This window comes from Rana temporaria, chromosome 4, assembly GCF_905171775.1.
Source record: "Rana temporaria chromosome 4, aRanTem1.1, whole genome shotgun sequence".
NCBI classification, from domain to species: domain Eukaryota; kingdom Metazoa; phylum Chordata; class Amphibia; order Anura; family Ranidae; genus Rana; species Rana temporaria.
The window spans coordinates 80132393-80145910 of NC_053492.1; the positions used below are offsets into that span (position 1 = coordinate 80132393).

Sequence of the window (13518 nt, forward strand, 5' to 3'; positions counted from 1 at the left end):
ACGCTTAGTGCTCTGGATTGAGAAAAGTACACGCTATAGAAGGGTATGCTTTGCTCATATTTCATGTCTGAGGTTTACAACCACTTTAAGTAAACTAATGTATATTAAAAAACATTTTTGATTGAGGGTTTAGGTTTACACAAATATATATCACATACATGTTTAATATGAAGTATTGTGTTAAAAACGCACACCCTAAGTAATGTTAAAATGGTAAATTGACATAATGGTTATTTGTCAGGCAAAATAATGGAGCTATTCAGCTGGTGTCTCTAGAGAACAAATTTGGGAAAATGTAATAATCCTGCAGTGCGAATGTGAGTTTGTGCCCCCCTGCGGTACTGTAAATGAGTAACTCAGCTCCCCAGTTGTGATTCTAATTACAGCCAGCAGAGTGCAGAAGAGGCAGTACTAATGACAGCACCGCTAAACAAGACATGGCGTGCCTATCTGTGCACTGTAATATTATGTTTGTTCCTCAAAAGCAGATGTTTCTATGCCTGCTGGGAGCTGGGGAGTAAAAACACCTTAGGATACTCATAGATGGCCAGATATCAGACCAGAATGACCAGAGGGAATAAATCTGCTGTCCATGAGCAACATGACCTGACAAAAATGATTGCAGTAGCATGTGTGATTTTTTTCCTCCTTCCTTCTACATACAGTGATGGATCAAGTCTCTTGCAGGAAAATGCTCCAATACAGACAAAGGTTTAATGCAGGGTTAGGCAACCCTGGAAAGTTGGAGATCTACCAAAACAACATGGAAGGGATGAAAGATCACCAGGGTACAGCAAAGCCCAATTAAAAGTAAGGAAGGTTTGAAGTGTATAGGGGTCAGGTGTAGGTTAAGCTGAGAGGTTAGTAGTATGTAAAACAAAGGTCAGTAGTAAATATGGCAAACTACAGGGATCTGTAGTGAGTAACTCAGAGGTTAATAGTATGTAATGCAGAGCTCAGGAGTAGTTAATGCAGAGTACTGAGGTCAGTGGTATGTAACACACAATGCATAGGGTCGAGTACAAGTCCCACAGAGTGAATTACAAAAGGTCAGTCGCAAGTATAACAGAGTGCAGAGATCAGTAGTAGATAACAGAGTGCAGAGATTAGCAGTATGTATGGTAGATTGCAGGGGTCAGTCGTATAGAAGGAACAGTGGAGAGGTCATTGGTATATAACAGACAGTGCAGAGGTGTAACCCAGAGTTCCAATTCCCCTTCCCTCTGTAAAATTCATTCACTAGACCTCGGATGGAGCAGCACCCAGCAGAGTGAGGGAAGCCCCCCTAGTTCTCTCCCCCCCCCCCCGCAATAATCACAGGTAAAATCTGACATTGATCGATCAATCAACTTCGATACATTTAGCCTGCCCATGCATGGTTCGAATCTCAGCCAGTTCCTAATGAAGCACCTGAGATTCGAACCGTCTATGTTAAACTGAGTTCAATTTGTGCCTGGAACTCCGCTTCAAGTAGCAGCAACTGGTAACTTTTCTAAGCTGCCCCCCCCCCCCCCCCCAGCAGTGTTATGGTTTTTCTCCAACTCTCCTGTAATTGTCACTTTTACTAGCCAGCTTGGTCTGCTTGTAAATCTGGAGGAAAAATATAAATATACTGTAGGCCTATGAAAAACCCAAAGAAAGAAAAAAAAAAAGCTTAATGCTAGTATTGTATATAACAGAACCATGCAGTTATGATAATGAATTTCTTGGTTTTAAATTTTAAAATGGTGGTTAATTGTTCAGTAAACAGGCACACGGGGCAGATCTGCTCAGCGGACCCCGCTAGCTTAGCGGGAGATCGCTCCGTTAATCCCCACTGAGCAGGTGGATGACAGGTCTGTCTCGGCTCACTGAGCAGGGATGGACCTGTCAGAGCCCCGCTGTTCTCTATGGAAAGATCGGATGAAAACGGACAGCATGTCCATTTTCATCCGATGTGCTGGACGGATGGTGAACGTATCGCCATGTGTCTGTTTTCAGCGGATCTTGACAGATCGAATGGCAGGCGGGTGTCAGCGGACACATCTCCACTGACATCCACCTGCCCATACAAGTCAATCGGTGGCCTGCTCTGATCAACCTGAAAAACGGACAGTCGGATCTTTGCGGGCCGATCATGTGAAAAAGGCCTTAGTCGTACTGCTTATCACTCTCTGGAAAGAGGACCATGGTAGATTGCTTTTCAGAGGGTGGTATAGCAGCAACTGACAGGCATTCAGGAAGTGCTACTACAGAGCTCCTGAATGCCTATCTCTTGTGTTTTTTTTTTTTTTTTTATTACTTTTTTTTTTTAATTGCTAAATGGCAATTTTAGATTGTAAGACCGACGACTGCGAGCCAAGCATTTGGATTGAACCAAGTGGGAGAGTCCGCCCGACAGTTCCGCCCGTCGAACCCCAATTTAAAAATGCCTCGTCTGCGAAGCAAACCATTAGAACTGTGATTTGGGTACAGCCCTATCTGGCTGTACCCAAATCAGGTAGGTGACCAAAAGATGGTAAAACAGCAGCTCGGCTGCCTGTGTTTACTGCCTCCTCGCTTCTTGTCTGAGCCCTGGTTCACACTGGGTATGATTTGGAACGATTTGAGATGCGATTTGACATGTCAAATCGCATCTCAAATCGGCGGCAATTGTCGGCAATGGCACTGTCCTAATCAGTGCGACACCGCATCTGCGATTTCAAAAAGTAGTTCCTGTACTACTTTTTGCGATTTCGGGCCGCGGCCGCGAAATCGCGGTAAAATCGTGCATTTTACCACGATTTTGAATTCGCAGCAGTGTGAACCTAGGCTGAAAGAGCCTACGGATTAGTATGCTTCAATATATCACTTTTTTGTTCTTGTATTCAGATACACTTTAAGTATACAAGCTTTATGCATAAATGACAAATTAATATTTAATATACTATATAAAGATAGCTCCTTAACATATGGCACATCCAGTTAATAGAACATTTCTTGCAATTGTAATACTTCTGACTTCCATCTGTCTTCCAGCAATAAAAGTTTTATGAGGGGGGTGGGGGTGGGGGTCATTCCCTCTTAAATAACTCAGCAGTGTGCCAGAGATTTAACACTCGGAGCAAAGGATCTTCATTTACGAGGTTAGGAGAAAACGATAGTTGGCAGAAAGAGAAAAGCTTTGTGCTGCATGATGGAGTTGGTTGCTACGGGAAACTCATTATTCATATATAAACATAATTGAGCCGCCCTATTGTCAGATGCTTTTTCATAAGGACAGATTGGTCGCACAGCAATATTTTCCATTAGAACTCGCTTTGTTTATCCCGAGAATAATAAGACATGAATCATGTAATTACCCATTATAGCTGTGCGCCATTCTCTCTCCCTGGATAGGAACAGAATTATTTGTTTGAGAATGTTTTTTTTTTGCCCCCCTGCACAATGGCTGATTATCTAATCTGGAAGCTACGGCTATTCAAACAAGCTTAGTATTTATACAGAGCTGTTTACTGGAGCTAGATATAGTCCATGGCGCCATATCTCTCTTTTCCAGATATTGACAATACAGTTATATAATACATGTGGGCACGTCTCTATGTAGAGCTGTATTTCAGAAATAAATAGGAAAACATAAGATGGTTATACAGTAGATGTTAAAGCTGAACTCCGGGATAAATAAAAGTCCACCCTTGCAGTGAAGCTGCTTCCGCATGGTAAGGGTTAACTGCCCATTTATGTCTAGGTCACGGGAATAGCAGTTTTACTTAACCCTGCACTGCTAAACCAATTTCCACTGCGTCTTCTACTCTACACTGCAGCTGTCATCAGAACAGATACAGGGACCCTAGAATTGCATTGGATGTGGGGACACCAAGAGAGAGTCCTGTGCTTGAGTGTAGAAAAGCACTGTTTCCTTGGGGGAGGATCAGCTAAGTAAAAGTGCTTATACCACCCCCCCAGATCTAAACAAGCAGTTAACTCTTGCAGTGCGGGGAGTAGTCTTATTCTGGTCATACACTATACGAAAAATCGGCCAAACCCATTTTCGAAAAAAATGAACAATCGGCCGTGATCGCAAACGATAGTGCCATCATGTAATGACCGATAAATCGTTCAGTGAACATAAATAAAATGTCCACTGATGGGAAGCACATTAACCTTTCAATTTATCGTTCGTTCGGCAGAAAATTTCCAAACTTGTCTTTCCTTTTTTCAGCTCAAAAACGTCCAAGGATTATCAATTTTGTGCACATTAACTGTTCGAAAAACGAACAAACTGTCTAAACGGCTGAATTTCGGACGATTTTTCGTATAGTGTATGGCCAGCATTTCTTTCCCAGAGTTAGTAGTTTTTCTTTCCCAGAGTTAGTAGTTCTTCTTTCCCAGAGTTAGTAGTTCTTCTTTCCCAGAGTTAGTAGTTTTTCTTTCCCAGAGTTAGTAGTTTTTCTTTCCCAGAGTTAGTAGTTTTTCTTTCCCAGAGTTAGTAGTGTTCCTTTCCCAGAGTTAGTAGTGTTCCTTTCCCAGAGTTGGTAGTTCTTCTTTCCCAGAGTTAGTAGCTCTTCTTTCCCAGAGTTAGTAGCTCTTCTTTCCCAGAGTTAGTAGCTCTTCTTTCCCAGAGTTAGTAGCTCTTCTTTCCCAGAGTTAGTAGTTCTTCTTTCCCAGAGTTAGTAGTGTTCCTTTCCCAGAGTTAGTAGTGTTCCTTTCCCAGAGTTAGTAGTGTTCCTTTCCCAGAGTTAGTAGTGTTCCTTTCCCAGAGTTAGTAGTGTTCCTTTCCCAGAGTTAGTAGTGTTCCTTTCCCAGAGTTAGTAGTGTTCCTTTCCCAGAGTTAGTAGTGTTCCTTTCCCAGAGTTAGTAGTGTTCCTTTCCCAGAGTTAGTAGTGTTCCTTTCCCAGAGTTAGTAGTGTTCCTTTCCCAGAGTTAGTAGTGTTCCTTTCCCAGAGTTAGTAGTGTTCCTTTCCCAGAGTTAGTAGTGTTCCTTTCCCAGAGTTTGTGGCCTTCCTTTCCCAGAGTTTGTGGCCTTCCTTTCCCAGAGTTTGTGGCCTTCCTTTCCCAGAGTTTGTGGCCTTCCTTTCCCAGAGTTTGTGGCCTTCCTTTCCCAGAGTTTGTGGCCTTCCTTTCCCAGAGTTTGTGGCCTTCCTTTCCCAGAGTTTGTGGCCTTCCTTTCCCAGAGTTGGTGGCTGACAGGAAGAGGGAGCATTTATGGCAGAAGAAACCAGTGGTGTATCGTCTGTCTTAAATAACCTACCTGTCAGCATTTTTTTTCTTTAAAGTGGGTTTAATATGACTTTACGTTCTCTATAAATTGGCTGAAATCGGACCTGTCTATACCCAGCTTTAAAGCCCAATTCATTTTTTAGTTTAAATGGGCAACATACATTCCAAGTGCATCCAAACAAAAGATGTACAACGTCTTGCAGTTGGTTTTCTTTAGAAAGCAGCCACAGTCTTAGTAGAAAAGCCTGTCTTGCTGCTACAGAAAAGTACCCCTACCCTTTTTCTGTAATCAGTGGTCTCTCTGCAGAGGTCTGGAACGCTGCTTGTTCAGTCAGAGCTGGAGCTACCCAATCAGCAGAGGGTTTGAGCTTTGCTGATTGTAAAGCTATAGGAATTCTGAACATACAATTCAGTACATGTGGAGGGTTTCCAGAGAACATTATAATGCACATTTATTATCCTGAAACAATTTATGGTTCCATTGTATCTCGTTTGCAATTTTAAGCAGTAATTTTTCATCACACACTGGAAGGGGACATCTTGTGAGTTATACCAGTAAATGCTGCATCCAGTTTAGTTGGCGTTGTCTTGTGCGTTTTGTTCTAGTCTCAGTCAATGCCATAGCGGTAGCCTGGGAAACACCCATTGCCTCGCCTAGTCTATTAGATTGATTTTTTTATCCAGTTTTCTCTCTGCACATAATATTGTTTTTTCAATGCTTTGCCCTTTGCTTTTCTTGGGCTGTAACCTGAATTCCTGCCCTCTTTGGAATAGATTTTTTAAATGAAATAAAATAAAGATTTTACATTTTAATGCTCTTTTAAAGCTGGTCCTTTGCCAAGGGTTTAGACCAGGGGCCTCCAAACTTTTCAAAAAAAGGGCCAGTTTATTGTCTTTCAGACTTTAGAAGGGCCGGAGTGTGCCCAGCGGGGGCAGAAAATGTCCAGGCCCGGCATCAGTGAAAATAAATATGGCCCCAGAGTTGGTGGTCAATAGGAGGAGGAGTAGTACCTCTAATTAGTAGCAGGAATAGTATCCCATCATTGGTATTGGTAGAAGAAAAAGCGCTCTGTTGTTGGTATCAGTGGGACGAATAGTGCCCCAAGGGCCGGATAAAAGCTATGAAAAGGCCACATCTCGGGCCGCAGTTTGGAGACCTCTGGTTTAGACTGAGGGGGCCCAAAAAATAAAGTTGTATCTACATTCTACGAAATCTTTGCTGTGTGACCACTGGAAGCCACAAAGCCTCTTCCCTGAAAATCTGGCCAGGATCTTCATCTTCCAATCATGCACATTAGAATGTCTATCCATTCCAACATGAAAGGCTTTAATAGAGCATTGCTAGAAGACTTTCCATGGAGAGGCAGTACAACTTCTAGCGACCACACAGCAAAGATCTACACTGGTGAGATTTCCATGTAGTAGTTTGCATCCTCCATCCACAATGACATACTAAAGGCATCTCCTACACCTGGCATCCCAAATAACTTGACTATTGTACATGAAGAAGAAGCTACTGTGGGAGTGTGACACCACCTCTAGGCTTTTTAATCTCTTACCACTGAAGTCCCCAGAACAGAAGGCAATTCAACTTTCCAACTGCTAAAACTGAAACGTCAATTTATGTGCAGCGTTCACCAGCTAATTGGTGGGTGGTAACAATGGAAATACACAATCACGACTTTTATATCCTAATGCCTTGTACACACGAGCAGAATTTCCGATTGAAAAAGTCAGACGGAAGCTTTTCATCGGATATTCCGTCCGTGTGTATGCCCCATCTGACTTTTTCTGTCGGAAATTCAGACAGAATTAGATAGAGAACATGTTCTCAATTTTTCCAATGAAAAAAATTTCTATCAGAATTTCCATTTGTCTGGATGCAATTCCGACGGACTAAAATCATGCATGCTCAGAATCAAGTTGACGCATGCTCAGAAGCATTGAACTTTTTCTTGGCTCGTCGTAGTGTTGTATGTCACTGCGTTCTTGACGGTTGGAATTTGGTGTAACCGTGTGTATGCAAGACAGCTTGAGCGGAATTCCGTCGGAAAAAACGTTGGAGCTTATTCCAACGGGAAAACCGGTCGTGTGTACAGGGCGTAACACTCTAAGTCCATCCTTTAATGGAGTTATTCTTGCAGTTCTGTCCATCTTATTTTGCCGTTTTGTCCTTTGTGTATTAATGCCTCTTGCCAACATTTCTCGATGTTTAAAAAAAAAAAAAAAAAAAAAAAAAATGGACCAAACCCCACTTTGCCAAATCTTCATCTAGATGCAGCCAAAATACAGTTGTTCCCAATCAAAGACAGTTCCTGGGGACACCACATCACATAGTGAAAATATAGAAGGATGCCACCCTCTTTTTCCACGTACACACGATCAGAATTATTATCAACAAATGTTTGATGTGAGCTTTTGGTCGGATATTCCAACCGTGTGTATGCTCCATCGGACGTTTGCTGTCGGAATTTCTATCAACAAATGTTTGATGTGAGCTTTTGGTCGGATATTCCAACCGTGTGTATGCTCCATCGGACGTTTGCTGTCGGAATTTCCGACAACAATTGTTTGAGAGCTGGTTCTCAATTTTTCCGACATCAAAAGTTATTGTCGGAACTTCCGATCGTCTGTATGCAATTCCGACGCACAAAAATCCTACGCATGCTCGGAATCAATTCGACGCATGCTCGGCATCATTGAACTTAATTTTTCTCGGCTCGTCGTAGTGTTGTACGTGACCGCGTTCTTGATGTTCGGGATTTCCGTCAACATTTGTGGGACCGTGTGTATGCAAGACAAGTTTGAGCCAGCATTCCGTAGGAAAAAAGTCCACGGTTTTGTTGTCGGAAATTCCGATCGTGTGTATGCAGCATTTGGGCTCACTGCCTCCCTTTTGGGGGCTTAAAGCGGATGTGCCACTAAAAAAATATATTAAAAGCCAGCAGCTACAAATACTGCAGCTGCTGATTTTTAATATAAGGACACTTACCTGTCCTGGAGTCCAGCGCCGTCTGCAGCAGATGACGAGCGATCGCTCGTCACCCTGCTGCTCCCCCCTCCATCCACGGTGAGGGAACCAGGAAGTGAAGCACTCCGGCTTCACTGCCCGGTTCCCTACGGCGCATGCGCGAGTCGCGCTGCGCCCGCCGATTGGCTCCCGCTGTGTGCTGGGAGCCGAGTGTTCCCAGCATACAACGGGGGACGGACGGGAAGTAAGGAAAAAACCCGTCTTTTGCCCGTATCGTGTGGCCGGAAGTGGGTACAGATACCTGTCTGTAGACAGGTATCTGCACCCCCCTCCCCCCTGAAAGGTGTCAAATGTGACACCGGAGGGGGTGAGGGTGCCGATCAGCGCGACTTCACTTTAGAGTGGAGATCCGCTTTAACCCCCTACAGGGTTTGTGTCACCTGATGAGGAATACACTCTTCCATTGCTCGCTCATTTTTCAGTGGTACATGGGTGATTCTTTGGCCAAGTTGTAGTTATTCAATATTCTCACAACCCTTGGTACCTTTTACTGACCAAAACTATTTATATTTTCTTCATTGTAATGCTTTAATTAGACATTGTGAATTGTTCTGCCTCTTTTTTTCATTGTAGAAATACATTTTCTATTATGAAAACTCAATAAAAATTATTAAAAAAGAAAATATAGAAGGATGCTGCAATGTTGGCAAGGGTAACTTCCTAATTACACATCCTTTTAGGGCACTTCCCTTTTAACTAAATGCATTTAAAAGGACTGGTAAATCCAAAGTACAGTTTACTTTTATGGATCTGTATGTGAACATTGTAAAAGCATAGACTAGATCCAATATCTGAGATTAATCTTTAGCCTCGGAGGGATTCCTTTTGCAGTGACCACCAGCCTTCCCATTGAAATCCCCCCCACAGAACAGACAAGGCCACATTTGCAAATATTTCAGCTGTTCAGCTCAATGGTCTTTTGTCACCCCACCTACATCTAATGCAGTAAGTACACTTGTCATACTTGGCATGTGTGTGTATAGGGTCCTGCCTACATCTTTTACATGCATATTGTAAATGATACGTGGAAACCTAAAAAAAAATATATAAATTGTATTTTGGGTTTACTAGTCCTAAGGACAACTCCACACCGCTTATCATCTACAATGGGTTGGATTAGCCGCCTTCCTGTGATTCTTTGTTGGAATATGTAAAGGAATACGTTTCAACTGAGTGGCCTGGAAATCTGTGCAATAACGAGATGGAGATCTCTTCCTGCCCTAGACCTTTAAAACAGAACTCCAGGCAAACCTAAAAACAACAGATACATTTGTTGTGTATTTATTAAATATCGTTAACTGCTTTTTTCCTTGGCGAATCCAGTTTGCTTGATTTACTAAAACTGAAGAGTACAAAATCTGGTGCAGCTGGGTATGGTAGCCAATCAGCTTCCAACTTCAGCTTGTTCAATTAACCTATAACAAAAAGACCTGGAAGCTGATTGTTTTTTTTATGTAGAGCTGCCCTAGATTTTGCACTCTCCAGTTTTAGTAAATTGTGTTAGTACCTGGATCTATCTGATATCAGTAGTGTATCCCTTAGAATTGAAGAGGGTAGGGCACCTATAGGAGCCAATCAGGTTCTGCTGTTTTGCAAATGTGCAGGCTGAAAAGAGGGGCAACTTATGAATTTAAGTAGCACTATAGGACTTTCGCATCTGCAACAAAAAGGATCATCATCTCGGTCTAGAGAAATGCCTCTTTGATAGAAAACTGGATGACAAAGAGTTATCTTAAACTCAACGGATCGAAAATAGAACTTCTCCTGTTTCACGCCAATCGAAAGAATCAACCGGCAACAACCTGGACACCTCCACCCATTCTGGGAAAAATCATCACCCCTAGCACCAAAGTCAAAAGTCTTGGAGTCATCTTTGACACCTACATGACAATGGATGCACAAATAGGGTCAGTAGTCAGCGGATCCCATCATCTGCTGCGCCTACTACGCAGACTTATTCCATTTATCCCCAAAGAAGACATAGCAGTCGTGGTGGGAACAATTGTCAACTGTATCTTGGGAAATGCTCCCAAATATCTATGCGAAAAACTAAAGGCTTATAACCCGAATCGCGCGCTGCGATCCTCCAACCAAAATCTTCTCCAAATCCTCAAAACCAGATACAAGTCCAAAGGAGAAAGAAGATTTGCTGTCCAAGGCCCTCGTCTTTGGAACACTTTACCAACCTCCATTCGGCTGGAGGAGAACCACTTGGCCTTTAGGAGAAAGATCAAAACCCATCTCTTTTGAGGTCAAAGGAGAAATGGTCAAACAAGTGCCCAGAGGCGATTTAGTTCGCATGTGCAGCGCTATATAAGTTTTTCACTCACTCATAGGCAAAACTTTTTCATTTTGGATAGAGTAAGGCAGGGGTGCCCAACCTTTTGAAGAGCGAGGGCCACTTAAGCAACTTGGTAACCAGTCCTACGGGCCACAATGAGCGGCGTGGACGGATGACAGGTCATGGCTACTCTATAGGCCCTCTGATCCGCCCAGATGTAAGGGGACAAATGTTTTTCGGATTGGAGGTAGACAGGCGTAAACGGACATCTGTCGCTCTGTAGAGGTGAATTGAGGGTCCCATTCGGTCGGGCTGATCGTGTGAAAAGGGCCTAAGACTGCTTTCACACTGATGTGCTGCGTGTCTATCCTGCGGGCTAGCTGAACTTTGCCATAGACTCCACCTGTGGCAAAAGCCGGCGCTGTAGAGGAAGCATCGGCTTATGGGGCTCTGCTCCGCAGCCGCTTTGTTCCTTTACCACCAGCTTCATATCACAACACTGATGCTGTGGTATGGCGGGTTGGCAACCTGCGATCTTTGCATGCCAACCCGCCATTCCAGAGCAGGAGGTCACGGGCCACATCACAGGGCTCCGCGGGCCACATGTGGCCCCCCGGCCACTGGTTGGCCACCCCTGGAGTAAGGGAAGGTTGGTTTATTTATTTTTTCACCATCTGTTTTCCAATGCAGAGATTTCACTTTACTTTCTGACCCATAGCCAAGCAGGAAGTGAGAGGAAATCTCTGCAAATTAAGGGAATTCCTTAGGAACCCCAAGGTCACCAGAACCAATGTCCTCATTGGAAAATGTCCCCTTTTTCTTTTACCTTTGCTTTCAATGATAATGGTAAACAGGACAATTAGCGAGGATGAATCTCCCTAACGGGGGCACAGACAACATTAAAAACTGACAGGTGTTCTAATCCCTCTCCAAAACTAAAAGAACGTTTTGCCTTTAGTTACTTTAGGTTAGGGGATATATTCTTGAGGAAGACATGCTGTTATTGGGGACGAGGCTGGACTACCTGGTCACTGAGTGGGTGGCACCTGAACATGGCTGTATTGATTAAAGAGAAATTTTACTCTCTTAATCAACCTTAATTATCTGTATTCCTTATGCTGCTAGCATCAGCAAATCGAAAAGTATATTATATTTACTTGATTTAAACTTTTTTATTTATCTTTTTTTATTTATTTTTACATTTCTTCAGTTGTATACTGCTTTCTGGCCTAGGTATCATACATCCAGGAGACTTTATGGGCAATCTTTTATTTATTTTTTCATCTGGAGGAGTTATTTTCTCAGTTAAGCACACCCTTCCGCCAGCATGCCTGAGTTAGGGGCAGATGGATTTCTGAAAGTAAATGCTACATGAATCATCTGCCTTTTTTCAAGCTGGCTGCAGCAAGAAATGCAAGGGGGGGGAGTTTTTTTTTTCAAAGTAATCTCCCAATCGAAAATGGATAGATGGGTGTGCTTTAAATATAAAAAATAAATTTCAGATTGTGGTGCTTAGATACAGATGAGTTCTGCTTTAACTGCAGTTTGCAGGGAGGTCTGTAACATGTATATGGTGTCTGGCGGGGTGGACAGGGTCACAAATCCGTAGTCGGGTAAAATGAGTTTCCATATATGTATTAACTTTCTAACTGCATGCCTAAAGTTTATCCTTAAGAGTCTAGTGGGAGATCAAACACAATGAATTTACTAAAACTTTAGAGTGCAAAATTTGGTGCAGCTGTACATAGAAACCAATCGGCCTCTAGGTTCTTTTTTTGTCAAAGCTTAACCACTTAAGGACTGCCTAACGCCGATATACGTCGGCAGAATGGCACAGCTGGGCACAGGCACGTACCTGTACGTTGCCTTTAAGAGCCCAGCCGTGGGTCGCACGTGACCCGGTCCGAAGCTCCGTGACCGCGGGGCCCGCGGACCCGATAGCCGCCGGTGTCCCTCGATCGGGTTACAGGAGCCGAAGAACGAGGAGAGGTGTGTGTAAACAAACCTTCCCCGTTTTTCTCTTTGGCAGTGACACTGATCGTCTGTTCCCTGATATAGGGAACGTCGATCAGTGACGTCAAGCCTACAGCCACACCCCCCTACAGTAAGAATCACTCCCTTAGGCCCTACAAACGGGACATACATTGGTCCCTATGTGATTGCGGATGACACCCGTAATCACCCGCCTCCGCAAAGCTCCGATTTTTCGGACGGAAGAAAATCCTATTTTAACCCCTTCACTGCCATTGTCATGTTCACAGTAATCAGTGCATTTTATAGCACTTTTTGCTGTGAAAATGACAATGGTCCCACAAATGTGTCAAAAGTGTCCGATATAATGTCGCAGTCACGAAAAAAAAACGTTGATCGCCGCCATTATTAGTAAAAAATAAATTATTAATAAAAATGCCATAAAACTATCCCCTATTTTGTAAACGCTATAACTTTTGCGCAAACCAATCAATAAACGCTTATTGCGATTTTTTTTTTTTTTACCAAAAATAAGTAAAAGAATATGTATCGGCCTAAACTGAGGAAAAAAATATGTTTTTTTATATATTTTTGGGGGATATTTATTATAGCAAAAAGTTAAAAATATTGCATTTTTTTCAAAATTGTCGCTCTATTTTAGTTTTGTTTATAGCGTAAAAAATTAAAACCGCAGAGGTGATCAAATACCACCAAAAGAAAGCCACGTCACACGACCACGCAATTGTCAGTTAAAGCGACGCAGTGCCAAATCGCAAAAAGGGGCCAGGTCCTTTACCTGCATATTGGCTTAGGGTCTTAAGTGGTTAATTAAACAAGCTGAAGTTAGAAGCTGATAGGCTACCATGCACAGCTGCACCAGATTTTGCACTACGGGTTTTGGGAAATCAATTCCAGCGCTGTTTCTCCTACAATGGAATAGTCCTTTTTGGGTGAAGTTTGTCCTTGGCAAACATTTCATCTCCATCTAGTGTTTATGTCTGTATGTAACTCCAAATACTAACACATTTTTATGTATTTTTTTTTTTTTCTTTTTCAT

At 42.8% G+C, this 13518-nt stretch overlaps 1 protein-coding gene across 4 annotated transcripts in view; it reads left to right on the forward strand.

Moving 5' to 3' along the window:
• LPIN1 (lipin 1) overlaps nucleotides 1-13518 on the forward strand; it is a 275839-nt gene that overhangs the window by 212522 nt on the left and 49799 nt on the right. The window lies entirely within an intron of this gene.